The 26,804-nt window shown below is 44.5% G+C and overlaps 1 protein-coding gene across 6 annotated transcripts in view; it reads left to right on the forward strand.

Annotated features, from left to right (window-relative positions):
* Positions 1-26,804, forward strand: part of BOC (BOC cell adhesion associated, oncogene regulated) — an 82,918-nt gene that overhangs the window by 10,041 nt on the left and 46,073 nt on the right. The window contains exon 1 of one of the 6 annotated variants that reach the window (XM_043474854.1): positions 24,673-24,685. The exons of the other annotated variants lie outside the window; for them this stretch is intronic. The gene's annotated coding sequence lies outside the window, so the exon portion shown is untranslated. Of the gene's footprint in view, positions 1-24,672; positions 24,686-26,804 lie in introns of those variants that run through there. 6 annotated transcript variants of the gene reach the window in all.

The following is a 26,804-nucleotide window of genomic DNA, read 5'->3' on the forward strand; positions in this document are numbered from 1 at the left end:
TGTTTATTTTTGCTTTTATTTCCAATATTCTGGGAGGTGGGTCATAGAGGATCCTGCTGTGATTTATGTCGGAGAGTGTTTTGCCATGTTCTCCTCTAGGAGTTTTATAGTTTCTGGTCTTACATTTAGATCTTTAATCCATTTTGAGTTTATTTTTGCGTATGGTGTTAGAAAGTGTTCTAGTTTCATTCTTTTACAAGTGGTTGACCAGTTTTTCCAGCACCACTTGTTAAAGAGGTTGTCTTTTTACCACTGTATATCTTTGCCTCCTTTGTCAAAGATAAGGTGTCCATAGGTTCGTGGATTTATCTCTGGGCTTTCTATTCTGTTCCATTGATCTATATTTCTGTCTTTGTGCCAGTACCATACTGTCTTGATGACTGTGGCTTTGTAGTAGAGTCTGAAGTCAGGCAGGTTGATTCCTCCAGTTCCATTCTTCTTTCTCAAGATTACTTTGGCTATTCGAGGTTTTTTGTATTTCCATACAAATTGTGGAATTATTTGTTCTAGTTCTGTGAAAAATACCGTTGGTAGCTTGATAGGGATTGCATTGAATCTATAGATTGCTTTGGGTAGAATAGCCATTTTGACAATATTGATTCTTCCAATCCATGAACACAGTATGTTTCTCCATCTGTTTGTGTCCTCTTTGATTTCTTTCATCAGTGTTTTATAGTTTTCTATGTATAGGTCTTTTGTTTCTTTAGGTAGATATACTCCTAAGTATTTTATTCTTTTCGTTGCAATGGTGAATGGTATTGTTTCCTTAATTTCTCTTTGTTTTCTCATTGTTAGTGTATAGGAATGCAAGGGATTTCTGTGTGTTAATTTTATATCCTGCAACTTTACTATATTCATTGATTAGCTCTAGTAATTTTCTGGTAGAGTCTTTAGGGTTTTCTATGTAGAGGATCATGTCATCTGCAAACAGTGAGAGTTTCACTTCTTCTTTTCCTATCTGGATTCCTTTTATTTCTTTTTCTGCTCTGATTGCTGTGGCCAAAACTTCCAAAACTGTGTTGAATAGTAGTGGTGAGAGTGGGCACCCTTGTCTTGTTCCTTATTTCAGGGGAAATGCTTTCAATTTTTCACCATTGAGGGTGATGCTTGCTGTGGGTTTGTCATATATAGCTTTTATTATGTTGAGGTATGTTCCTTCTATTCCTGCTTTTTGGAGAGTTTTAATCATAAATGAGTGTTGAATTTTGTCAAAGGCTTTCTCTGCATCTATTGAGATAATCATATGGTTTTTATCTTTCAATTTGTTAATGTGGTGTATTACATTGATTGATTTGCGGATATTAAAGAATCCTTGCATTCCTGGGATAAAGCCCACTTGGTCATGGTGTATGATTTTTTTGGTATGTTGTTGGATACTGTTTGCTAGAATTTTGTTAAGGATTTTTGCATCTATGTTCATCAGTGATTTTGGCCTGTAGTTTTTTTGTTTTGTTTTGTTTTGTTTTTGTGGCATCTTTGTCTGGTTTTGGAATTAGGGTGATGGTGACCTCATAGAATGAGTTTGGAAGTTTACCTTCTTCTGCAATTTTCTGGAAGAGTTTGAGTAAGATAGGTGTTAGCTCTTCTCTAAATTTTTGGTAGAATTCAGCTGTGAAGCCATCTGGTCCTGGGCTTTTGTTTGCTGGAAGATTTCTGATTACAGTTTCGATTTCCTTGCTTGTGATGGCTCTGTTAAGATCTTCTATTTCTTCCTTGTTCAGTTTTGGAAAGTTATACTTTTCTAAGAACCTGTCCATTTCATCCAAGTTGTCCATTTTATTGGCATAGAGCTGCTGGTAGTAGTCTCTTATGATCCTTTGTATTTCAGTGTTGTCTGTTATGATCTCTCCATTTTCATTTCTAATTTTGTTAATTTGGTTCTTCTCTCTTTGTTCCTTAATGAGTCTTGCTAATGGTTTGTCAATTTGGTTTATTTTTTCAAAAAACCAGCTTTTAGCTTTGTTGATTTTTGCTATGGTCTCTTTAGTTTCTTTTGCATTTATTTCTGCCTTAATTTTTAAGATTTCTTTCCTTCTGCTAACCCTGGGGTTCTTCATTTCTTCCTTCTCTAATTGCTTTAGGTGTAGAGTTGGGTTATTTGTTTGGCTTTTTTCTTGTTTTTTGAGGTAAGCCTGTAATGCTATGAACCTTCCCCTTAGCACTGCTTTTACAGTGTCCCATAGGTTTTGGGTTGTTGTGTTTTCATTTTCATTCATTTCTATGCATATTTTGATTTCTTTTTTGATTTCTTCTATGATTTGTTGGTTATTCAGAAGCGTGTTATTTAGCCTCCATATGTTTGAATTTTTAACAATTTTTTTCCTGTAATTGAGATCTAATCTTACTGCACTGTGGTCAGAAAAGATGGCTGGAATGATTTCAAATTTTTTGAATTTTCCAAGACCAGATTTATGGCCCAGGATGTGATCTATTCTGGAGAAGGTTCCGTGTGCACTTGAGAAAAAGGTGAAGTTGATTGTTTTGGGGTGAAATGTCCTATAGATATCAATTAGGTCTAGCTGGTCCATTGTGTCATTTAAGGTTTGTGTTTCCTTGCTAATTTTCTGTTTAGTTGATCTATCCATATTTGTGAGTGGGTATTAAAGTCTCCCTCTATTATTGTGTTACTATTAATTTCCTCTTCATACCGTTAGTGTTTTGCGTACATAATTGCGGTTGCCTTTGGGTGCATATATATTTATAATTGTTATATCTTCTTCTTGGATTGATCCTTTGATCATTATGTAGTGTCCTTCTTTGTCTCTTTTCACATCCTTTATTTGAAAGTCTATTTTATCTGATATGAGTATTGCGACTCCTGCTTTCTTTTGGTCTCCGTTTGCGTGAAATATTGTTTTCCAGCCCTTCACTTTTAGTCTGTATGTGTCTCTTGTTTTGAGGTGGGTCTCTTGTAGACAGCATATATAGGGGTCTTGTTTTTGTATCCATTCAGCCAGTCTTTGTCTTTTGGTTGGGGCATTCAACCCATTTACATTTAAGGTAATTATTGATAGGTGTGGTCCCGTTTCCATTTACTTTGTTGTTTTGGGTTCACGTTTATACAACCTTTCTGCATTTCCTGTCTAGAGAAGATCCTTTAGCATTTGTTGAAGAGCTGGTTTGGTGGTGCTGAATTCTCTCAGCTTTTAGTTGTCTGTAAAGCTTTTGAATTCTCCTTCATATCTGAATGAGATCCTTGCTGGGTACAGTAATCTAGGTTGTAGGTTATTCTCTTTCATTACTCTAAGTATGTCCTGCCATTCCCTCCTGGCCTGGAGGGTTTCTATTGATAGATCAGCTGTTATCCTTATGGGAATCCCTTTGTGTGTTATTTGTTGTTTCTCCCTTGCTGCTTTTAATATTTGTTCTTTGTGTTTGATCTTTGTTAATTTGATTAATATGTGTCTTGGGGTGTTTCGCCTTGGGTTTATCCTGTTTGGGACTCTCTGGGTTTCTTGGACTTGGGTGGCTATTTCCTTCCCCATTTTAGGGAAGTTTTCAGCTATTATCTCCTTGAGTATTTTCTCATGGCCTTTCTTTTTGTCTTCTTCTTCTGGGACTCCTATGATTCGAATGTTGGGGCGTTTCACATTGTCCCAGAGGTCCCTGAGGTTGTCCTCATTTCTTTTGATCCTTTTTTCTTTTTTCTCTGCTTCATTTATTTCCACCATTTTATCTTCTACCTCACTTATCCTATCTTCTGTCTCCATTATTCTACTGTTGGTTCCCTCCAGAGTGTTTTTGATCTCATTTATTGCATTATTCATTTTTAATTGACTCTTTTTTATTTCTTCTAGGTCTTTATTAAACAGTTCTTGAATCTTTTCAATCTTTGTCTCCAGGCTATTTATCTGTAACTCCATTTTGTTTTCAAGATTTTGGATCATTTGTATTATTATTCTAAATTCTTTTTCAGGTAGATTCCCTATCTCCTCCTCTTTTGTTTGGCTTGGTGGGCATTTTTCATGTTCCTTTACCTGTTGGGTATTTTTCTGCCTTTTCATCTTGCTTAGATTGCTGTGTCTGGAGTGGGCTTTCTGTATTCTGGAGGTCTGTGGTTCCTTTTTATTGTGGAGGTTTTACCCAGTGGGTGGGATTGGACGATTGGCTTGTCAAGGTTTCCTGGTTAGGGAAGCTGCGTCGGTGTCCTTGTGGGTGGAACTAGACTTCTTCTCTCTGGAGTGCAATGGAGTGCCCAGTAATGAGTTTTGAGATGGGTCTGTGTGTTAGGTGTGACCTTGGACAGCCTGTATGTTGATGTTCAGGGCTATGTTCCTGCGTTGCTGGAGAATTTGCATGGTATGTCTTGCTCTAAAACTTATTGGCTCTTGGGTGGTGGTTGGTTTCAGTGTAGGTATGGAGGCTTTTGGACGGTCTCTTATTACTTAAAGTTCCATGTAGTCAGGAGTTTTTTGGTGTTCTCAGGTTTTGGGCTTAAGTCTCCTGCCTCTGGATTTCAGTTTTATTCTTCCAGTAGTCTCAAGACTTCTCCAACTATATAGCACTGATAATAAAAGTTCTAGGTTAATGGCGAAAAGATTCTCCCCCGTGAGGGACACCCAGAGGTTCACAGAGTTACATGAAAAAGAGGAGACGGAGGAGGGAGATAGGGATGAGCAGGAGGAGAAAAAGGGGGACCTAAGAGGAGAGAGACAGATCTACACAGTTGTCTGTTACCAGAGTGTTCTCCGTAGCCCAGACACCCACAAAGGTTCACAGAATTGGATTGGGAAGAGAAGGGGAAAGGAGGAAATAGAGGTGTTCTGAGGTAGAAAACGGAGAGTCAAGATTGGGAGAGAGTAATCAACACACTCCTGAATAAAAATGGGAACTGAATATTGGATTCTTAGATGTTCACAATTTATATCATATACTGAAAAACAAAGATTAAAAATCTAGAGTAGAGGTTAGACTCTTAAAAATACAATATTAAAAACAAAAACCAAAACACACAAAAAAATTTTTAGAAATATATATGAAGTTTGGTTTAAAAATAGGGCTTCTCTCTTTTTTTTTTTTTTGGTAAGGTTATAGTGTAATGAAAATGAAAATTAAGGACTAGCAGAGGAGTAATAGAGGACTTTAAAAGGAAATAAGAGAAAAAGAAAAATAGAAAATAGAAGAGAAAAAGGAAAAAAAAAAAAGAAAAATTTTTTTCCTAATTAAAAAATCGCAAAAATCTATGAAAATGAGAGTTAAGGAGTAATGGGGGAGTAATAGGGAATTAAAGAAAATAAAAGAGAAAAAATAAAAAAGAAAAAAAAATTTTTTTTTTCTTACTTAAAAAAAAAAAGTAAAAATATATCTAGGAATTTCTCTGGAGCTGTTGCGGTCAATGTGGGTTCAGTTCAGTTTCAGATAGCTCCTCGTTCCAGCTTACACTTCCCGGTATCTACAGGCCCCTTCAGGTGTAGTCAGTTTTATCTACAGGGATTTTAATCTGTTGCACCGGTCCCTTCTGAAGCAGTTCCCTTTGTTTATTTGGCTTCTGTTTGCCGGTCTCTTCAGTGGCTAATTTCCGCCCTGACACAGGCGGGCGGAGGTGGTCTCTTATTCAGATTGCTAGTTCCGTCGCGCTGCAGGGAGGGACTGGCGCTGCTTTCCCCGTCTACGCTGCTCAGGCTCCCGGCTGCTCTATATGGAGTGTGCCCTGCGCTGCGCGGTTCCAGCCCTCGGGTGTTCCACAAAAGTGCGGAACAAAAAGCTGCGCCTGCTTTTTGTGCCTTCCCCATCCGAGCGGCTCAGGCAGCCAGGAGCTTGACGGGTGCACTCTCCCCGGGTGTGGCGCACCTTCTCCCCTCCGCGGTGCCAGTCTCAGTTTCTGCCTGTGCCAGTCGGGTGCGTGCGCCTTCTGCCCTCCGCATCCCCAGCCCCAGTCCCCGCCCGCACTGGTCGGGTGCCTGCGCCCTGTGTCTCGCTGTGACCCTCCCGGCGGATGTCGACCATCCAGAATCTCAGGAGGTCTTTGATTAGAAACTGGAGGCCTGTTTGCAGTGTGGTAGGGGATGCGGTCCTTGGGGCCGAGCCTGCCCCTTTCCCCTCCCCCCTGCCTTCTGCCTCCAGCGGGGCTGGGCTGGTCCACAGCCTGTGAGCTCTTCTCTGGACTTGCCCGGTCCCTTTGTCCTGCGAACGGCCGGCAGTGTGTTCAGGCCGGTTAATTTTCTCTCTCTCTTTTGCTATCCCACAGTTTAGGTTGGTAACTCACAAAAGCTCCCTCCGATTGTCCTCAGGGCACTCAGGCCTGGTCCTTACCCTAAGCAATGCTGCCCGCTCCTCTCCGTTCTGCCCCCACTTGCTGGTGGCGGATGCAGGCATCTGGGGTACTTTTCTGCTGGGAGTTGCTTTTAGGCACGTAATCTGTGGGTTTTATTTATTGTTCCCCTCCCAGTCAGGTTGCCCTCCGAGATTCAAACACTTCCCCCAGACCCGCCAGTGCGAGGGTTTCCTGGTGTTTGGAAACTTCCTCTATTAAGACTCCCTTCCCGGGACGGATCTCCGTCCTTAGCTCTTTTGTCTCTCTTTTTATCTTTTATATTTTGTCCTACCTCCTTTCGAAGACCATGGGTTGCTTTTCTGGGCGCCTGATGACCTCAGCTAGCAATCAGAAGTTGTTTTGTGAAGTTTGCTCTGCGTTCATTTATTCTTTTGATGAGTTTGTAGGAGAGAAAGTGGTCTCCCTGTCCTATTCCTCCGCCATCTTGGCTCCTCCCCAACTCCAGTATTCTTTCCTGGATAATTCCATGGACTGATCTGGTGATCATGGAATTACAAAGCCCCTGGGTTCACAAAAAATCAGACACGACTGAGCAACTAACACTTCCAGCACAATTTTCATAGTTGATTTGCAGTATCGTATTAGTTTCAGGTGTATAGCAAAGTGAATTAATTATACATGTATCCACTCTTTTAGATTCTTTTCCCATGTTGGCCATTACAAAGTATTGAGTAGAGTTCCCTGTGCTATACATACAGTAGGTTCTTAATAGTATCTATTTTATATATATGCTTAGTCGCTCAGTTGCGTCCAACTCTTTGCGAGTCTATGGACTGTAGCCCACCATGCTCCCATGTCCATGGGATTTTCCAGGCAAGAATATTGCAGTGGGTAATCATTCCCTTCTCCAGGGAATCTTTCTGACCTAGAGATAGATCCTGGAACTTCTATATTGCAGGCAGACTCTTTACCATCTGAGCTGCCAGGGAAGCCCACTTTGTATGTAGTAGTGTACATGTGTCAATCCTGGTCTCCCAATTTACCCCTTTCCCCATTATCCTCTGGTAACCATAAATGTGTTTTCTGTGTCTGTGACTCTACTTCTGTTTTGTAAATAAGTTCATTTGTACCTTTTTTTTTTTTTATAGATTCCACATATAAGTGTATTTGTTTTCTAAGAGTGGGGGGCCTGAACTGAAGGCAGTTAAGTCCTATTGCCAGACAAGCTGCTTTTCCCTGTCTTGTGGGAAAAGACAGTGAAGATCTCAGGATCTAGCAGAAGTTGAGAGAATAAAACATCTCAGGTCAAGAAGATCCTGTGAGAGGAAGGAACAGAGGAATCTGAGGAGTATCAGGGGGACCCCACCTGAGAGAACAGAGGTTTGGAGTGAATCTTATTAGACAAAGGTGCAAAAGAAAGATGATATTTGCAGGAGGCAGCAGGGCTTCTGGGGCCACTTCCAGGTTGGAGATTGAGTGGCATCCTGTTTAAGGATGGGCTTTGGGACCAGACAGGCTCAGGTTTGTACATGACTTTGCCAGTTGCTAGATGTATAACCCTAGGCTAGTCACCTAAACTCTGAAAACCTAAGTTCTTAAAGTTGTTGCAAAAAGGCAACAAGATACTGCATATAAAGCACACAAAATGCATTGTGAACATTCAGTAGAAGGTGGCTGTTAATAGGAAAGGAAAGGAAAACAGATTGGAAGAAGTGTTCTTGCTGGATTGGGCAGCTGGGAAGATGAGTAGGTAGAAGATGCACTGATGGAACCCCACTGGCTCAAGGCTATATAGTGATGAGGGAATGAGAAGATGGTGAAAGTGAGGAGCCCACAATGGGGCAAGGCCCCAGCCCAGGTGTACCCATTGGTACCAGTCCTCAGTCCTGGTCACCGAGGAAACAGCTTCCACCCAGCCTCTCCTCTGCCTCTTCCCTGATTCAGCACATTCCATTCTACTGGTTAGGCCCCAAATTTGAGAGTCACCTTTGACTCAGTTCTTTCTCTCATACTCCACTTTAAGTTGGCAGATGATCTTGGCTTTACTTCTAAGATGTATTTAGAATCCTGCAACTTCACACCATCCTTGTCTTCCATCAACATTTGCTTACCTTGTCTGTTGGGATATCTTCCTAAGTGTTCTCCCTGCCTCACTCACCCCTGACCTCCCTGTCCATAGTCTATCCTTCATAGAAAAGTCAGTGTCAACTTGCAAAAGAGGAGCCAGGCGAGGTCACTTTTCTGCTCAACACTCTCCGTTGTTGTATTCAGAGAATACTCCACACACCATCATGCCCTCCACATACCCTAACCCTAGCCTGTTGCATCTGTGATGTGAGGAGCACTGGATGAATTTGAGAGTAGCTCAGTTCCCCACACATGGGGGCCTGGTGGGAGTCAGGCCCGGTGCTAGGCACACAGGAAGCAGACATGGTCTCTGCAGTGGCAGAGTTGACAGCCTGCAAGTACAAGGAAGAGCAGGTTTGGATGTCTGCCCATGAGGGGGTAGATCTGACTTCATCTTAGTCATTTCTGACACTTGGTTCTAGATTTAGAAACTAAGGAAGAGTAAAAATAGGGACCAGTATCCCAAGAGGTCTCATGCTGACAATAAATGTGCTTGAGAAATTACACTACCGAGATCCCCAGACTCAATATCTACAGCATCTCAGGGAGCTGAGAATGGTCCAGAGCTTCCCCTCCAGATTTTTTTAACTTAAAAAGAAATTAATAGCCTTAAAAAAAAAGCAGTTTAGGTTAATAATAAAAAATTAAGTGAAAATTACAGGGAGTTGCCACATACCCTCAACCCCCACCAATTGCCCCTATTACTAACATCTTACGTTGGTGTAATGCATTTGCTACAATTGATGAGTCAGTGTTGACACATCATTATTAAAGTCCATAGTTTACATTGAGACTCATTTTTTGTTATACAATGTATGGTTTTGACAAATGCATAATGTCCACCATTATTACACTGTCAGACAGAATAATAGTTTTTACTGCCTAAAAATCCCCTGTACTCCACCTCTTTAGCCTTCCTTCCTTTTCTCTCCCAATCGCTGGTAACCACTGCTCTTTCTACAGTCTTCGTAGCTCATTTTCAGAATGTCATGTAGTTGTAATCACAAGTACATATAGTCCAGATTGGCTTCTTTCACTTAGCCATCTCCCCCAGTCAGGTTTAAGCATGGCCTTCTCTGAGCATGCCGCCCCCACCCCATCCATCTGGGGTACAAGGTGCTGATGAGGGCGGGCCCACAGCTGGCGCTGAGACCACCTGCCCAGAACCCAGGGGTCTGCAGTGCTGCTGCTCTGTCGCTGCCCACGGAACATGCCTGGCCCTGGTGCTACTGGAGTTCAGCCCAGGCTGGTAAACTGTCAGTTGCTGCCTATGTTTTGGTTTCACATCTGGAAGTATCAGCTGAGCAGACCTTCCTTCCCACTCTTAAGTAGAGAGACAGGAGGAGCCTACATCAGGCTATTTGCCTTCCTTCTCAGGAGTTTGTTTTACTTGCTCTGGAGCTTTGGATGAGCAGCGGGGAAGTGACCCTCCGGGGCAAGCAGGGCAGGCCGCACTCCTTCACACCACATCCGGCGGCCCCACAGATCCCTCAGCCTCTGTGGGCGCTGCCCCAGCCCCAGTGTGTCTGCCGAGTCCTGAGGGGGATCCAGCACTGGGGCTTGTTTGTGGTCATTCAGGAGGAAGAATGATCAGGCACAAACAGAGCGAAAGCATTTTCCCTGCCAAGAGGTGCTTCGTCCTGCAGTCACCCTCAAAAGCAAACTAGGATTTCTTGGGAGTGTGGTGGCAGAAACCCCAGTTTTCAGTGTCCTTACCAGTCACTCAATAGCAAGGCTCTCTGGGGATGGGGGTAATGATGGATTTTATAACAGGAGCAGAGGAAGGGGCTCTTCCAACCCTGCTCCACCTCAGGACCACAGAGGAAAGGGCAGTGCATATGAATGGGGTCACCTGGGTCATCTGGTTGAACCAGGCTGAAAACTACTAACCAGGCAGTGGTAAATGGAGAGGGATCCAACCATGGGGAGCAGGGACTGAAACTTAGACCCCAGCTTTCATTGCTCCCTGTGTGGAGTAAACACAGAGCCATGGCCAGCTGGGAGCTTCTCACTCCAAAGGACACCAGGCAGGTGCCTCAGAATTCAGTACACAGGAAAAAGAAGACACGGCCTCATTGGAAATTCAGCTCTCAGACTGTAGAAACTCCACGCCTGTGACCTCAATGCTTCCCACCTCCTCTTCTGGTTTGCTCTTTGCTGAGCCCACCCTCCCATCTGCAGCCTGCCATTCAATGTTCTTCCTACTTGTACCCTGTAAAAGTGGAGACTAATAGTACCTGTCTAGGTTTGTTACCAAGAGGGTGAACACTAGTGTAGTGGAGTATTTAGTGCTCCTCAGACTCTTCAGAGATGAATTCTCTACAAACTGTTCTTGCTTTTGTTGTTCATTTTGGAATCAGGGTGGTGTGCCCTGCACCCTCTTGTCTTCCTGGGTCTCCCTCCAGTGTCTGGAAGGCTGTAACTGATTATTGACCATCGACACATGGGAGGCCTTGGCCCTTGTTTGCCTGTGGAGGCTGAGGACAGAAAACTGGTAAACATGTGAGGGTGAGATCTGTGTTTCCTACCAAATCCAGCCTTCACTCCTGGGTCACCCCCTCACATGCTGTCCCCACCGGGAGGTACAGCGAGAGTCCTGATGGGGTATCCCAGACCAGCTTCTGTGGGTGCAGCCAGGTAGGGGCCTTGTCTGCTAAACGGAAAGATAAATCCATGATCTGAGAAAGCATTTGGGGGGGATTTTTTTCCCCCTAATTTTTTGGTGAAAAAAAAATCTCAAGAACACCAAGTTTATAAATATCTTGTGATATTTAAAACACACCCTTTAGTACAAGGAATGGCATTCTGTACTGTGGGGGCCATGCCAGGACCTCCCCATGACATGCTCCCTGTTAGAGCAGGTTATGCCAGAAGGTGTGGCGTGGGCCTCACCACGTGCGGCTCCAGTGAGTGCTGGTGGAAGGAAGTCTCCAGGGTGGTCTGAGTCCTCTCTAGTAGTTTCTCTCCAGAAAAAAGCCTGTGGGAACTAGGGCAGGGTCCCAATTTTACTTACCACTACCCTCCTCCCCTCTCTCGACAAAGTCTCCATGGCCGCGGAATAAGGTGACTCCTGAACTGCTGAGTTCTACAGCTTTCAAAGTTAGGAGGTAAGAGAACCAGCCTGACCCACCATGATAGGTAGGCAGAACTCATTTTCCCCACACAAGGAGGCTATTCAAAGTACTGGTGCTGACAGCCATGGTCCAGACAGGGAAATGAGAGCGAGGCTTTGTTTCTTTGAAACTTAGTCAAGATGAGGTGTGAGACCCTTCCCTGGGCAGGGGTTCTGACCTGTCTCCCACCATTTGAAACTCATGATGCCAGCTTCATCCGGCCTCCTTCAGTCACAGATTTTGCACTGAGCTGCTTCTCCAAAGACCCAGCAGTAAACCTTGCTGAGAGCAGTGCTATTTGTGCCCCCAGGCATCTTCCACATGGCCCCAAAGACAAGTTCTTAACCATTTAAGAGTGGCCTTTCAATTGATCAGCCAACAGATTATTGAGCACCATGCCTGGGGCCCTTAAGATGCTTAAAACCCAGACTCTGAATATTTCCCAAGTCCAAGCAAGAGTTCATTGAACTGCATTATCTACCTTCTCTCATTGGAAGAGCTCTTGACTCAGGGGGTGCTAGATGTCACCGTTATTGCCATCATGATTATTACTACTTTGGCTTTTGAGATAAGCTGCTGGTTTATAATTCTTTCCCAAGAAAGGGGTGGGATTGCCTCTTTGGCCCAACACTGGGCAGCCTTTGAAGATTGAAGAGGGGTATACTGCCCTCCATTACTAGAACCTGGATGCTCATGGAAACCTGCCTGATAGTGCTGTTTGGCTTAATTGAGGTGACATGGGGGACGGTGGGGGAAGGGTGTCCTGGAAGTTGGTGAAGAACTGAGAAGGTTTGGGACTGTCTTGTTCTAGTCATCCTATTGAAAAAGCAAGTTTTAGTATTATTTGAAAACTCAATACACAAGAGCAGAAAGAAGAGAATCATGAACCCCATGTACCCATCATCCAGATTCAACAATTTTCAAGACAAACAGAAGAGTTTTTTTTTTTTTTTAAATCTTTGTTTTCATTATTCTGCCCTTTGTGCAGATAGGGCAAAAATGAATGCCACAAGGGTCCGCTTTCCAAAAGCAGTGTGTGAGCCAGTCTCCCCATGCCCTCCTAATAAGGGCGTGTAAAGGAAAGAACACCAGTCCAGGGCACTCGGGTTTGAGTCTCAGTTGCTCCATGCTACTCTGAGATGTTTGTGTGACTCCTTTACTAGATGCTGAGCTCTGAGAGAAAGCTTGAACTTTACCTTTGGATCCACAGAGCTTAATACTGAATGAGCACTCAATACATGTTGACTGACAAGCAGTCAATACATGTTGCCTTGTGTCAGGCAAGGGATTGTATGAGTCAGGATGGGTTCCATATGGACAGTTGTAAGTGATGTGAGTACTTAGTTCACCATTTGAGGAGGAAAGAGGGCAGTTGATGGGGTTTAGAGTTGAGTAAAGTGAGTGAAAGTGTTAGTCAGTCAGTAGTGTCTGACTCTTTGTGACCCCCACGGACTGTAGCCCGCCAGGCTCCTCTGCCTGGATTGTCCAGGCAAGAATACTGGAGTGTGTTCCATTCCCTTCTCCAGGGGATCTTCCCCACCCAGGGATTGAACCTGGGTTTCCTGAATTGCAGGCAGATTGTTTACCATCTGAACCACCAAGTTGAGTCCGGGGCTGTTATCTGAACCCTAGGGGATCCTCAATGGGTAAAGGGTGAGGTGTGATTGTTCTATAGTGCAGGGGCTCCTGGTTTTGCCCAGAAGGAAGAAGTCAGCAGCAAGAGAGAAAGGAGCTGGATTGGAGCTCTGCCTGGACCCTAGGTTCAGGCGTCTGCAGGCCAGAGTGTCGGGGGATAGGAGTCTAAGCATGGCGACTCCAGTTGCAGCCCCGTTTTTCTGGGTGTCCACAAGCAGTCTGCAAGCTGCCTGCACCACCAGGGCCCAGAAGCACTGTTTTATTCGTTTGGGAGTTAGCAAGAAGCCGGCCCGTCCAAGTGTGAGGATCAGAGTCTGCTTCTGGCCTTGGAGTGCTGCGCAGGTCAGCTGCTCTGTGGCCCCCTGGGCAGGGGTGGGGTGGTGTGAAATGGGTGTTAGAGCCACTAGAGGGGTGATGCTGCAACCCCCTCAGGCCTGACCCTGGGTGTTTACCAACAGGGGCCTCAGGCACGGTGTTCCAGGACCCACACAGACCCCAGGGAGGTCTCAAGCCCTGAGTTTCATCAGCGACCTACCCCTCCCCTTCCCTGCCTAGTCTGTTTCAGTTTAAACTTTCAGCTCTGTCCTCCCCTCCCAAACACGCATGATGTGTATATGAGTGTTTTAATTTTTATTCTTGGCAGAAGTTAAGACACAAAATGGATTTGGAAGGAGATGAAACCAGTCTGGGTATATGCCGGGCAGCAGCAGCTTCATTCCTGTAGTGGGAGGACCGCAGATGGGAAAGGGCGGGGTGGGATCCACATCTCTAAGGTTGGGGTGGGGAGCTGTCTCCTTCCCGGCAGGGGCCAAACTGAAAATCCATTCCTTGCAGAAGGCTAAGTTGTTAGCCCTTTGGGATGTCAGAAAGCCAGTTCCTGGGGAGCCAAAGCCCTCTGGTGCGATCTGGTGTCAAGTGGGTGTGGACCCCTAGATGGCCCACACCTGTTCCACTTCCTGGTGGTCTTTGAGCCCCTAAGACTGTTCTGAGTTTGTTAAGGGAATGGCATTTCAGGTTTTCATGTGCAAATGCTAACATGTGCATATGCTTGGAAAACTGCTAGTCTCCTGCTAACTTCCCTGCCCCCCAAAGTGGGGGTGGCCCCTGCAGAGGTGACTATGGCCAAGGGACCTGTTGGAGTATCTGCTACTGTCTTGGCCCCCAAAGTAGGTGCTCTTTGCAATGGTGATCTCCTTTTGGGTTTTGGTTTCTGTGGGAAGAGGAGAAAACTAGGAATCTTAAAGTCCAGAAAAATATCTGGAGAAATCTGACAGAAACAGTGAGAAAATGTTTTATTCATTAAAGTGTATTAAGATATTCAATTTGTAGAATAAAAAAAATTTTTAGCTTTAAAAATGGCAAAAATGTCTCTAAAAATAATACAGCAGGGAACATCTTTATACAAAGCTCACAATTCCATAATTTCAGCCATGGTGTCCAGTGCAGCCAGGGCATTTCTGGAAGCCCTTCATTGTCCCAATGACCTGCACATCCATGGCAGAGACTCCCAATGGTTCCCAACCCTGGCTGCACATTACTGTTTCCAGGAGAGAGGTCTGAAAATGCTGACACCTGGGCCCCACCTCCACAGGTTCTTACTGAATTTGCCTGAGGTGCCGCTTAGGCATTGATGTGTTTTAGTGTCACTGTATGATTGTTCTACGCAGCCAGCTTTGGGAACCTCCAGTCTTATGGTTATTGTGTAAGAACAGAAGGAAGATGAGAGAGGCCAGATTAAGAAATGGAAGAATTTTATTGTCTCACTACATGCTGGTGCATATTACTTGGATCCAGACTCAATGGGCTGCTGCCAACTTTTGGACGGGATTGAGGTGCTCAGACCTCAGGACTGACTCAGATGGGGTGGGGGACAGTGCATCTTCAGAAACTGGCTGCAGAGTGCATTGTGGGACCTGTTGAACCAATCCCTCCTGAAACATGGTGGCTAGTGCATGACTCCAACCCAGACTGATTTTGGGTTTGTTAGTTTTTTCTGCCTTCCTCAATTTCCTTTTTTGGTTTGCCTGCTTGAGTCTATCAAGGACTCCAAGACCAGCAGGCAGAGGAAGTAGATAACCTTGGCTTTGATTCCTTTCCTTGAGCAAGCTGTATAAGGTCTCTAAGCCTCAGTTGCTGCATCTGTAGAATGGGGATGACAATACTACCTCCTTCACAGAGGTAGATCCCCCTGGTGGCTCAGACAGTAAAGAATCTGCCTGCCAATGCAGGATACAGGTTCGATCCCTGGGTTGTGAAGATCCCCTGGAGAAGGAAATGACAACCCACTCTAGTATTCTTGCCTGGAGAATTCCATGGACAGAGGAGCCTGGCAGACTACAGTCCATGTGGTCGCCAAGAGTCAGACATGGCTGAGTGACTAATACTTCCACTTCACAGAGGTAGAGGTTAGACAATGTGCACATTGTCTCACACATAGTAACTCAACAAATTGTCATATACTCTTTTATGCTAAGATTGAATATTTCTTCCGATTCTGAATATTTGCTATAACCTCATATTGCGACAGAACCTGGTGTGTTACGTTCACTAAATCAGGATGACTTTTAATTACAAATCAGTTAAATTAGGAAATTAGTGATTTAGCAGGAAAAAAGAAAGGCAATCTTTAAATATTAATATGCCCAGCATCGTAATTTCAGCAGACTAAGTGCTTGACGGATATTTTACGTAACTTACTAAACAAAGTAAATTTCAGGTTTGTGAGGTTGTTAAAAGAATATTAAATGTGTTTTCATTTTTTCCAAAATACTTGTCCATCTTGTGTGGAAGCAACAGAATCCTGGAGTTAGGGGAGAGGTTCTTTACAAGCCAGAGGAATTGACTTTAGAAATGGATGCAGGAAACTCTATAGTTGTGATCATGGAGCAAAAAGCAACATTTTATAGCCCAAAGAATTGTTAGAAAATAAGGTCCCAGGCCTAGGGGAGGATAAATTTTCAGTGATGATGTGATAATATTTGGGGACAGTTTTTTTTTTAATTTATCTTTTTAATTACAAAAGTGATAACTAGGTACCCACTTTGAATGTTTCTGAAGTGTTTAACATAAAAAGTGCAAATCTCCTACTTCTCAGAAACAACTGATGTTAACATTTAAGTGTCTCCTGACCTGATCCTGTGACAACCCAAATAGCTGTACACTACATATTCACATGTGATTTTAAAAATTACAAACATGGGATGCTGTTTTACAAATTGCTTTTGGGATATTCTCCAGGAATCTCTTAGGCCAACATTTCCCAAAGTGTATTTGATGAAATTCTCCTCACTAATGGTATTCTGAGAAAAAAGAGTAATGTGGTCAAGTCAGTCCAGGCCTGTGGTTAAGTGAGTTCAGCCTAAGTCCCCCTCTTGATGATTCACAATGTGTAATAGCATATTAAAGGCTCTGACAAGGCCTGCACTAAAGAAACCTAATTTGATTTTCTTAACAGGGTTTCCCTGAATTCTTTTTGCTAGCACATTTTAACCAATGATAGGTTTTTAGAAGCGCTGTTTTAGGCATTCCTTACCAACCTTCCCTCCACCTACTCCTGCTTCTCCAACTGCAGCCTCATGAGGTAGGGAGGAAGTAAAAAGCTCATTCATTCATTTAATTAACAAAACTTGTGCTCCTACTAGGTGCCAAGCATGTGATAGATGCTGAGGCTCTAGTAATGTGTAGATTCTGCCCTGGGAGGCTCCAGCACAACCCTGGTATTAGTCACATAGGATGGTGTGCACCTGGGCCTGTGGAGCGTCAGCAGAGATCCTCCACAGCTGTGGAGCCTGGGAGGAGCAGCTCAAATTATCCCCACCCCTTCCGCCCGACCCTTCGACAGGTCGCCCATCTCCCCCCCCAACTTCACTAGGCTATAAATAGTGGGGCCTGACCCAGCTGGCGTGATGCCACGTGTTTGTTTTTTCTGCGTGTGTCAGCGGTGCTCCCAGACCACTGGGCTTCACAAGTTGGGGAGAGCTGACGGGAGTTGGGGTCCCATGCTTCCAGCAGAAGACAAAGACAGATGGTTGGACTGAAGCATACTTCAGGTTTCCAGATTGGTATTTATTTTAAGTTTTAGGTGGTTTAAAAGAGCTTTCTAAGTGAGGAAGATAGGGGGTGGGTGAAGGAATGAATGTGTATATTTGGGGGTCAGAGAGGTGAAGAAAGTCTGTTTGTATGAGGTCAGATAGGAAAAAAGTAAACTGTCATGATGCTGAAGCATACTTACCAGCTGGAGAGCTGGAGTTGTTTGTTGTGTTAGCGCACATGCACACACACACGTGTGTGTGTGTGTGTGTTGCCTGTCCTAGAGGCACTGAGTGTACATGCCCAGAGCAGGGTGCCTGCGAAGCCTGGGTGGCAGGGTCTGGCCCCTGAGGTATTTTACCTGTTGTTAAACCTCTTTTTTTTGAAATACCAGGGGCGCATCTGCAACAGGGATCAGACTAATGGAAGTCCTTCCTCAAGTAACCCTAAAGGAAGTTACTCAGATTGAATAAGTTGCTGTCATTTATTAAAAGCTGCTTAGTACCAATTGTTACTCTAGATAATTTGCTAATGTGATGTTTTTGCTTCAGCATTCTTGTGTGAGAGATTTTATTGTCCCGTGTCAAAATGCCTCCTCCTGAATGTTGGAGTCAGGGTTTCCTGCTTGCAGGAGAGTCTAGGAGAGACACTGCCAGTTTCACAGTGCATTTGGTCAGAGGCCAACTGAAAAGAGGCAGCTTCTAATCCTGTCAGGGCCCTGACTTAGCAGTTCAGCCATTTTGCCCTGTGGCTCAGCTTTTCAGTTGAATGCTTCAGATTTCCTGCGAGCATGCACAAGCTTGTTAAGGGGGGGCATGTGTGTCTGTGTGTTAGGGGTTGATGTGTGAGTGTGTGTCCATGTGTTGGAGTTGGGGCTGGTCTTGCCCAGCACTTGGCTTGAATCAGCCCCAGAAGCACACAGGTCAAGAAGTGGCAGCCTGAGTTTCATCTCTCTGGGTCACAGAACCTGAGACCAGTTGTGAGTCTTGAGGAAGGTACGGGTGTGGGGCCTTGGTTGCTTAATCATAGGAAGGGGTATGGAAATCAATTGCAGGTGGCCACTTAATTGGAATTGGTGGTAATTATGCTGCCTAACAGAATAAATCAGTATTTTCAACACTCCTCAAAGTCCTAAGAAAAAGTTCCCTCTTGACTATGTGACTACACTTTTCTCTCCTCTCTCCCATACCCTTTCACTTTTGTGTCTCCAGTTGTTATTTATTCACTCAGCAGGTGTTTGCTGAATACCTAGTGTTAGACACTGAAGATGCCCCTGTAATAACATCACTGGCATTCCTGATCCCCGAAGCCTTTGGTCCAGTAGCCAGTAAGCAATTAACATGATGGCACTTCCACCGATAAGTGCAGTGTGACAAGAGCTGCTGGCCCAACTGCTGCTTGACATAGAGTGGATACTGGGGACGTGCCTAGTGAAGGGAAGCCAGTTTCCTTGGGTGCCTGCTTCTCACACTCTCTTCCCCCCTCCTCCTTGGCAAGCCCACCTCCACCCACCTGATGTTTGAATGCTATAACCGGGAAGACCCTGTCCATCTGCCAATGCAGGAGATGCAGCAGATTGCAGGTTCCATCCCTAGGTTAGGAAGATTCCTGGAGAAGGAAATGGCACATGCGCTCCAGTATTCTTGCCTGCCAAATTCCATAAGCAGGGGAGCCTAGCAGGGCTACAATCCATGGGGTCTCAGAGTTGGACACAACTGACCATGCACGCATGTATGCATGGGATCCTAGAGGAGGGCGATCTCAGACACCCATGCATCTCCTTCCCAGCTCAAGCTCTGCTTTGCAGCAGAAGCAGCCCTCGGGGTTCAGATCCAAACTCCAAGGACCAAATGGAGTCAGAAGAGATCTTGGAGGTAAGTCTTTACAGCTTAGCAAGCATTCATTCACATAACAGATTATGTGTCCAGGAGAGAGACTTGCATAGAAATAAGGTACAACACAGTTTGAGAAGTGTCAGTGACAAAGCTGAGGCTTCAGAAGTCCTCATAGGCTTCCATTAGCTCTAAGCCTCTTACCTACCTTAAGGGATGTATTTTGACGAATCTCCCAGGATTATGCTAGGAATGAGCATGGATGATGGGAAGGGGGATTCTTTTAGGACTTGTGAAAAGGACTAAGTTGGAGGACTAACTTGTGCTGTGCTGGGCCTGAGTGTACATGTGTGTGTGTGCATGTGCTCAAGTGTGTGCCACATTTTTTTGTTGTGACTGATGCCTTTGCTAGTAGTTCTGGTTCTTTGCCTGCAGTTTTTAAAACCCAGTCTGTCTTTGATCTTTTCTTGAGGCCCTGCTGCATTGAGTAAAATAGAAAGATGTTGTCAAAGTGAACGTTGACTAGGTTCCAAGTTCTTTAAGGATGGAAAACTGCCTGGTTTTCTCTCCATCCCCTCCACTCCCATACAGTGCATGGCACCTAGTGGGTGCTTAGTGTGGTTTTGCTGAACTGACCTGAATTCTGCCCTAAGCCCACCCTGGGACTTGTACCTCTCGTCAGGAGTGACTTTGGTGTTGCCAGCTGTTTTATCTGCTCCACTCAACATGAACGCTAAGCAGAGCAGCCTTGTCTGTCTTACTCTTCTTTGAAGCCAAATCCTGTTATTTTCTGGATCGTTTGTGAAAAATGCCCTTTCTGTGGCTCTGTGTGTGTTGCCAACTTGCTCTTGGGTGTATTTCCTGGGATAATACATCCTATTCTTCCCAGGGCTCCATTGTCTCAGTGGGCACCTTTCAGCGGAATCTGTATTCTGGCCTTCTGTTCAGCTGGCTTATGATAACAGGTTTATGTTCACACATGGCTCACTTGTCCGAAGTCCTTTGTTCTAAGAGATAGGACTTAAGCTGTTACGATCTGCCTTAAGTGCCCTTCAGGTCTGAGACTGGTTTATGTACTGTTGGTGCAGTCTACTGGAGCTCTAATTAACTTCTTTTACATTGGATCTCGCACCAGCCATGTACATCAAAAGCCCTGGAGGTGGATGCTCCTGTTTCCTGTCCAGTCACTGTTAACCATTTTACTTTGTTTACTTGTGTGGCTATAGCCTGGGCCATAGGCTGTAATTAGAAACAAGTAGGTGCAAAAAGGAAAAGGTCAGTTTTCATTCCAATCCCTAAGAAAGGCAATCTGAAAGAATGCTCAGACTACCGCACAATTGCACTATCTCACACGCTAGTAAAGTAATGCTCAAAATTCTCCAAGCCAGGCTTCAGCAATACGTGAACCATGAACTTCCAGATGTTCAAGCTGGTTTTAGAAAAGGCAGAGGAACCAGAGATCAAATTGCCAATATCCGCTGGATCATCGAAAAAGCAAGAGAGTTCCAGAAAAACATCTATTTCTGCTTTATTGACTATGCCAAAGCCTTCGACTGTGTGGATCACAATAAACTGTGGAAAATTCTGAAAGAGATGGGAATACAAGACCACCTGACCTGCCTCTTGAGAAACCTGTATGCAGGTCAGGAAGCAACAGTTAGAATTGGACATGGAACAACAGACTGGTTCCAAATAGGAAAAGGAGTATGTCAGGGCTGTATATTGTCACCCTGCTTATTTAACTTATATTCAGAGTACATCATAAGAAATGCTGGGCTGGAAGAAGCACAAGCTGGAATCAAGATTGCTGGAAGAAATATCAATAATCTCAGATATGCAGATGACACCACCCTTATGGCAGAGAGTGAAGAGGAACTAAAAAGCCTCTTGATGAAAGTGAAAGAGGAGAGTGAAAAAGTTGTCTTAAAGCTTAACATTCAGAACACTAAGATCATGGCATCTGGTCCCATCACCTCATGGGAAGTAGATGGGGAGACAGTAGAAACAGTGTCAGACTTCATTTTTTTGGGCTCCCAAATCACTGCAGACGGTGACTGCAGCCATGAAATTAAAAGACGCTTACTCCTTGGAAGGAAAGTTATGACCAACCTGGATAGCATGTTAGCAGAGACATTACTTTGCCAACAAAGGTCCGTCTGGTCAAGGCTATGGTTTTCCCAGTGGTCATGTATGGATGTGAGAGTTGGACTGTGAAGAAAGCTGAGTGCCAAAGAATGGATGCTTTTGAACTGTGGTGTTGGAGAAGACTCTTGAGAGTCCCTTGGACTGCAAGGAGATCCAACCAGTCCATCCTAAAGGAGATCAGTCCTGGGTGTTCATTGGAAGGACTGATGCTGAAGCTGAAACTCCAATACTTTGGCCACCTGATGAGAAGAGCTGACTCATTGGAAAAGACCCTGATGCTGGGAGGGATTGGGGGCAGGAGGAGAAGGGGATGACAGAGGATGAGATGGCTGGATGGCATCACCGACTTGATGGGCATGAGTTTGAGTAAACTTTGGGAGCTGGTGATGGAAAGGGAGGCCTGGCGTGCTGCAGTTCATGGGGTCTCAAAGAGTCGGACAAGACTGAGTGACTGAACTGACTGAACTGAGGTGCAAAAAGAGCATGTGGGTTGTTGTGGCTTTATGCGCTAACCGGTGAGGTTGGAGGTGGACTCCATTCTGGGGCTGGGAGTGAGGCGAGGGTCCCACAGGGGTTGAGGGTGTGTTTTCCTTTCTATAAACACTTCTCCATAACTTCTTGTCCCAAATGACCTGCTGTCTGACAGGGATCTTTCCCTTTTCTCTGCGAACAAGTAGAGACACCACAGAGAAATTATCATCATTATCATCATTATCATAATCAAGAAAGTGCAGAGAGAGGGCATAAACGAGGGGGATGGCAGGAGAGGTTATTAGCTTAAATGATATAAATGTTGACTAGTGTTGGGTGGAGATGGAGAGGCTAGAATTGTCTTGCCACAAACGGGAATTATAGTACCGTCTGAGGATCTCCTATCTCATCAGGCTGTTGTGAGGTTCTGTGAAGCACTATAGAATGTAAGTATTACTGCTTTTTTCCAACAAAGAATATTTCTTGATCTTCTGATGCATGTGTTGTAGGGCAGCAACATCACGCCGTTGCTTCATTGTGTACAACTTACGAGGAACAGTGAGCAAAGAGAACATAGCACATGTGCCTGGAGTTCAAATGCAACATGTCCTTAAGTCTTAAAGGACATTAGTCTCAAAGCCCACCAGGTGGCAATGCCGCTGTGTGAAATTAGGCCTGCAGTGTGTGGCTTTCGGGAGAAAATACTAAGCAATTTACCCAAAGGCACCCCTATCAAGGGTGCAAGTGGCAGAGATCCTAGCCAAACCCAAGGTTTTTCAGTACCTGATCCTACAGAGTTTCAGTGTTGTCACTTAGTAGAGAAGCTCTGTCTATGATACAAATTTCAGATGAGCCCTAATGTCCTTTTGTGGTAAAGCATCAAGAGGGGTTTTAACAACCTCTCTCCCCATCTCTAAAGGGAACAGTAGCACTCGCTAGACTGTGAAAGTGATCATGTGTGTGCACTCTAGCACTGGGCTGGGCACAGAGTACATGCTCAGCATATTCAGTGGCCTTATCCACATCTCTGCTCTCATTTTTCCTACCCTCCCCATGCTTTCTGTTGAGGCCTGAACTTGTCCTCTTTCTCACTTAACAGCTTGCTTTCTCCTTCTCTCGTCCCTCTCTGCTTGCCTTCTTCCACCCTGGCCTCAAGCTCAGGCCATGTTGACACTGGGTAGATGAAACCCAATCACAGTATCGTCCTAGATGAGATTCCTTGCAGTTCAGGGACTGCAGGAAGCCTGAAGTTTGAGGCTTAGTTGGATGTTTGTTCTCCTTCTTATCTCTTCTCCCAAAACAAGGAAGGCTCTTGAGTGAAACCTCAAGAGCATGTGCTGGGGCACTTGACCTTCCACAAGGACTGACTACTCATTCAAGGGCCATTTGGGTTTAAAAAATAAAGGCCACCATTAAAGTCATTTCCCTGTAGAAAAACCCCTTGGTTCCACCACGATAAACGTTTCTCTGTGCATTCCTTCTATAGGTTCATGGGTCAGATTAATGTTTTTTCTCAACCCCAAATTTCTAATCTGAATAAACCCTTTAGTTCAGCAGACATTGACTGAGCCTCTAGTGTGCCCAGGCTTTTCTAGGTCCTGGGTTACTGAGATAAATTGGACACATCCTTGCCTTCAGGAAGTTTATATTCTGGGAAAAGAGACACATCACAGACAGACAAATCCACATATCATCATGGAAATGTTGCAGTAGGTGTGCAAACTGCTGTGGAAGCTGGGATGAGAAATAGTCACTGGAGGCATTATACAATGATGTGGAAGTCAGTTTTGAAGGATGATGAAGGGAAGAAAATGGTTCTGGGAGAAGAAAAGTGTGAAAAAGCAGCTTGCCCAGGGTTTAGGACTTGTGGAAGGAAGACAAGGGGAAGGTTGATTGCAGCCCAGTTATAAAGAGCCTGCAAAGTTGTGTGAAGGAGTTTGAACCTTATTTAGTCGTATTTCAAGTTTTGGAAGCTATCAAAGATGTGAGTCTTATTAGTTGATTTGCTTGTTTGTTTTTAACTGAACTCAAAAGGAGAAAAAAATCAGTCCTAATTCCCTTCACATTTTCAAATCAACTGCTTTTATTTGTTTCATATTCCCTTCCAGGCCCCTCACGCAAGTGCTTGAATGCTTTTAACAAAATGAGATCTGTTTTTTCCTTAATATCTTCTAAACATTTTTCATATTGCTACTTGATCTAATTATCACTTTTAATGGCTGCACAGTAGTCTATCGGTTATTCCACCTTAACTTATTTAAATCAGTATGGTAGAGTGAAAAGAGTTTTTAAGAGTCAGCCAGACCTCATTCAAATCTTAACTCTCTGGTTTGCCATCTCTGTGATCTTGAACAAAATATTAAATCACTCTGAACTTTAATTTCCTCATTTATAATAAGTTGGTTGTACACCTACTATACAGGGCCATTGTGAGAATTATATCAAATCAGGCAAATTATGGATTGTGGCCTATAGGAGGCATTGCTTGGTGAATGGTAGTTGTTCACTTGTCATCTTTACAAATTGTAAAGATGACATCTGTTTGGTTGAGCTTGATGTTCTAGAAAGAAGTTAGGTGACAATGTGGAGTCTTGTTAGTTGGGCAGAGGAAAATCAGGGAGCCAGTTTGAGGGCCCTCAACATGCACTGTCTGATACACAGTAGCCACTAACACATGTGCCTACTGAGTGCCTGAGTGGTGGCTAGTCTGTGCTGGTCTGTGTAGTAAATAGATACACTAGATTTAGGAGACATGGTATAGGACAAAATATAAACACTATTAATAACTTTATATTGATTGTGTGTTGATAATATTATGGATATATTGTGTTAAAAAAGATATTATAAAATGATTTCTACTTGATTTTTCAGTGTGGCCACTAGAAAATTTTAAACATTGTATGTGGCTTACATGGTGCTTCTCTGGTTGCTCCAACCAGAGTTAGAGTCCACAGGACCAATCAGATACTGGGGTAGGGAATCGGGGAGTGGTTGGGGGAGCTCAGAGACAAGGATAAGTCCCAGGTTGGGCAGCTAAGTGGATGGTGAATCGTTATATTGTTTTAGGTAAGACTGGGAAAGAGTAGATGGGTTTGAGTCTGTGTTTGGAGAAGAAGCAGGTCTTTATTGGGGATCCTCTGAGCAATGAAATGAAAAGTATTGGTCTAGACCAGAGGAAGCTGTCCCTGCTTTCCTGAAGAGCTGCCATTCTGGTCTCTCCACATCACACACGTCGTGGTGAGATTACTGACCAAAGTGTTCACTGCTGGGAGGGCTGGGAAGAGCGTGGCTGCTCTGCTGAGCTCCCCAAGCACTCCAGCACTGATCTGTACTGGAACCCCAGCCGTTCCCACTTGCTCCTTTGTGGTGACCCCCAGGTGTTCCCATACACTCGTCTGTAACACATGCAATGTGTGGAGTCAGAAAAACCAGGAATAGGACTCTGTTCAGGAGTCTTCTGTTCCAATAGGAACAGAAGTTGGAGGGGAAGGTTGCTCTGCAGGGAGCGCAAGTGCCCAGGGTCCTGGTCAGCCCTGTGCAGTTGTGTGTGTCTTCACCTACTCTGGTTCGCAGTCTTCAGACCTTTATGAGTCCCTAATTAATGGATTAGATGGATACGATGCTGAGACTGACTTCTGGGTAGCATTTCAGAAGACCAAATGCTATTTAGGTTTTAGAACTAGGAATTGAAAGTGTACCTGGCTCTGGAAATATCCACTGTACCATTTCCTGAAGGGTTGCTGAGATACAGGGCCTTGGAATCAAGATAAAAGCAAAGAAAAATGATGATAACTTTTATATACTCTCCTACAGTCTTGCCCAATTTCACCCCCCCCCCCACCCCCCGCCGCCACCAACCTGCCCTGGGGGTTGAGCTTAAGAAACCACAGATTTTTTTGATGGCATTTCAGTGGGGAGTAGAATAGAGCAAGCTTGGAGGACAAAAACAAACCACAGCAAGCACTGGCATCTGCCTTGGTTTGAACAGTTTTATCTGACCTAGCCTGCTTGACTTTAAGCAAGGCAGATGACAAAAGGCCCATATAGTAGGTGCTAGCATCATTCTGGCAGGGGCAATCCTAGCCAAGGTGCAGCAGCATTTTGCTTTTTTTTTTTTTTTTAAAGCCATTGTTACCCACCCAGACCCTGCTTGTAGTTGTCAGTTGGGTTAGGAGTTTCAAGTTCTTGGTTGGGGCTAGTACAACTCTAGGAGCATGTACATGGTTCATTCCTTCAACCACCATTTGCTGAGCTCTTCCTGTGTGCCAGACCATGGGATTAAAATTTCAACTGTAGGAGAGATTGTAAAAGTTTTTATAGCCTTTCTTTGGTTTTATTTTCTATCTTGATTCTAAATTTGTGATTTTTCACAGTCACAGAACAAAAGTCTATGTTTCACAACTTATAAAACTGATTCTTTATTCTTTAGGAATTCTATCAGAGCTTGGGCACCAATTTCATTTTTTCTGAGAAGTTGAAACATACTCTGTTCTCTCCTTACCATCTCTCCCCTCCTTCCCTTCTCAGCCCTGAGGAAAGATCACCTCTGGTCTCAGGGAGCCCCAAATCTCACTTCTGGCTGATATACTCACGACAAGGCTTCATCTGCTAGACAACCCACTCCATTGACTTGGAGGCCCCATACACCTTTAGTTTGGCTGTGGCAGACCACAGCCAGCACCAGACCAGCCAGGGGAGAAAGTGGACCTCAGCTTGGCAGGCTGGTGTGTCCTTTACAACCCCCCCCTGCAATTTATTTGTAAAGTGGTTTCATCCCATTGCAAAATCTGTGACTTTTTCAAGGCAACTGTGGAGAGCTAGGAATTGACTGCAGGCTTGACAGCTCGGGGAGGAGGTAGGTGTTGCTGACTTGAATGCCCTTAAATTGACTGGGATGGGTGCTGGGGGATAGGTAGGTAGGGGTGGGTACCTAGGCATAGAAAGCTGAATAAACAGGAAGGATTCTGTGGTCCGAGGCCCCGGTGGACCATGCCCACCCACCACACTGTCTCTCCACACGTGCACGGACTGCGCACACCTGTGACACCATGTGCCCCAGACCCTGCACAGATGCTGCTCTGCTCTCTGGGGAGCTCCCACTCCTTACCTCTTGCTGCCAACCCCAGGATCCATCTCAAAATCACCTCACTTCCTCCCTCCTACCTTTCTACCAGCTCAAACCTCTCTAGATTAGAGCTCTCTGGGGACCCAGTCCTTTTAAAAAGAAGAAAGAAAGAA

The sequence above is a fragment of the Cervus canadensis genome, chromosome 7, assembly GCF_019320065.1.
Source record: "Cervus canadensis isolate Bull #8, Minnesota chromosome 7, ASM1932006v1, whole genome shotgun sequence".
NCBI classification, from domain to species: Eukaryota; Metazoa; Chordata; class Mammalia; order Artiodactyla; family Cervidae; genus Cervus; species Cervus canadensis.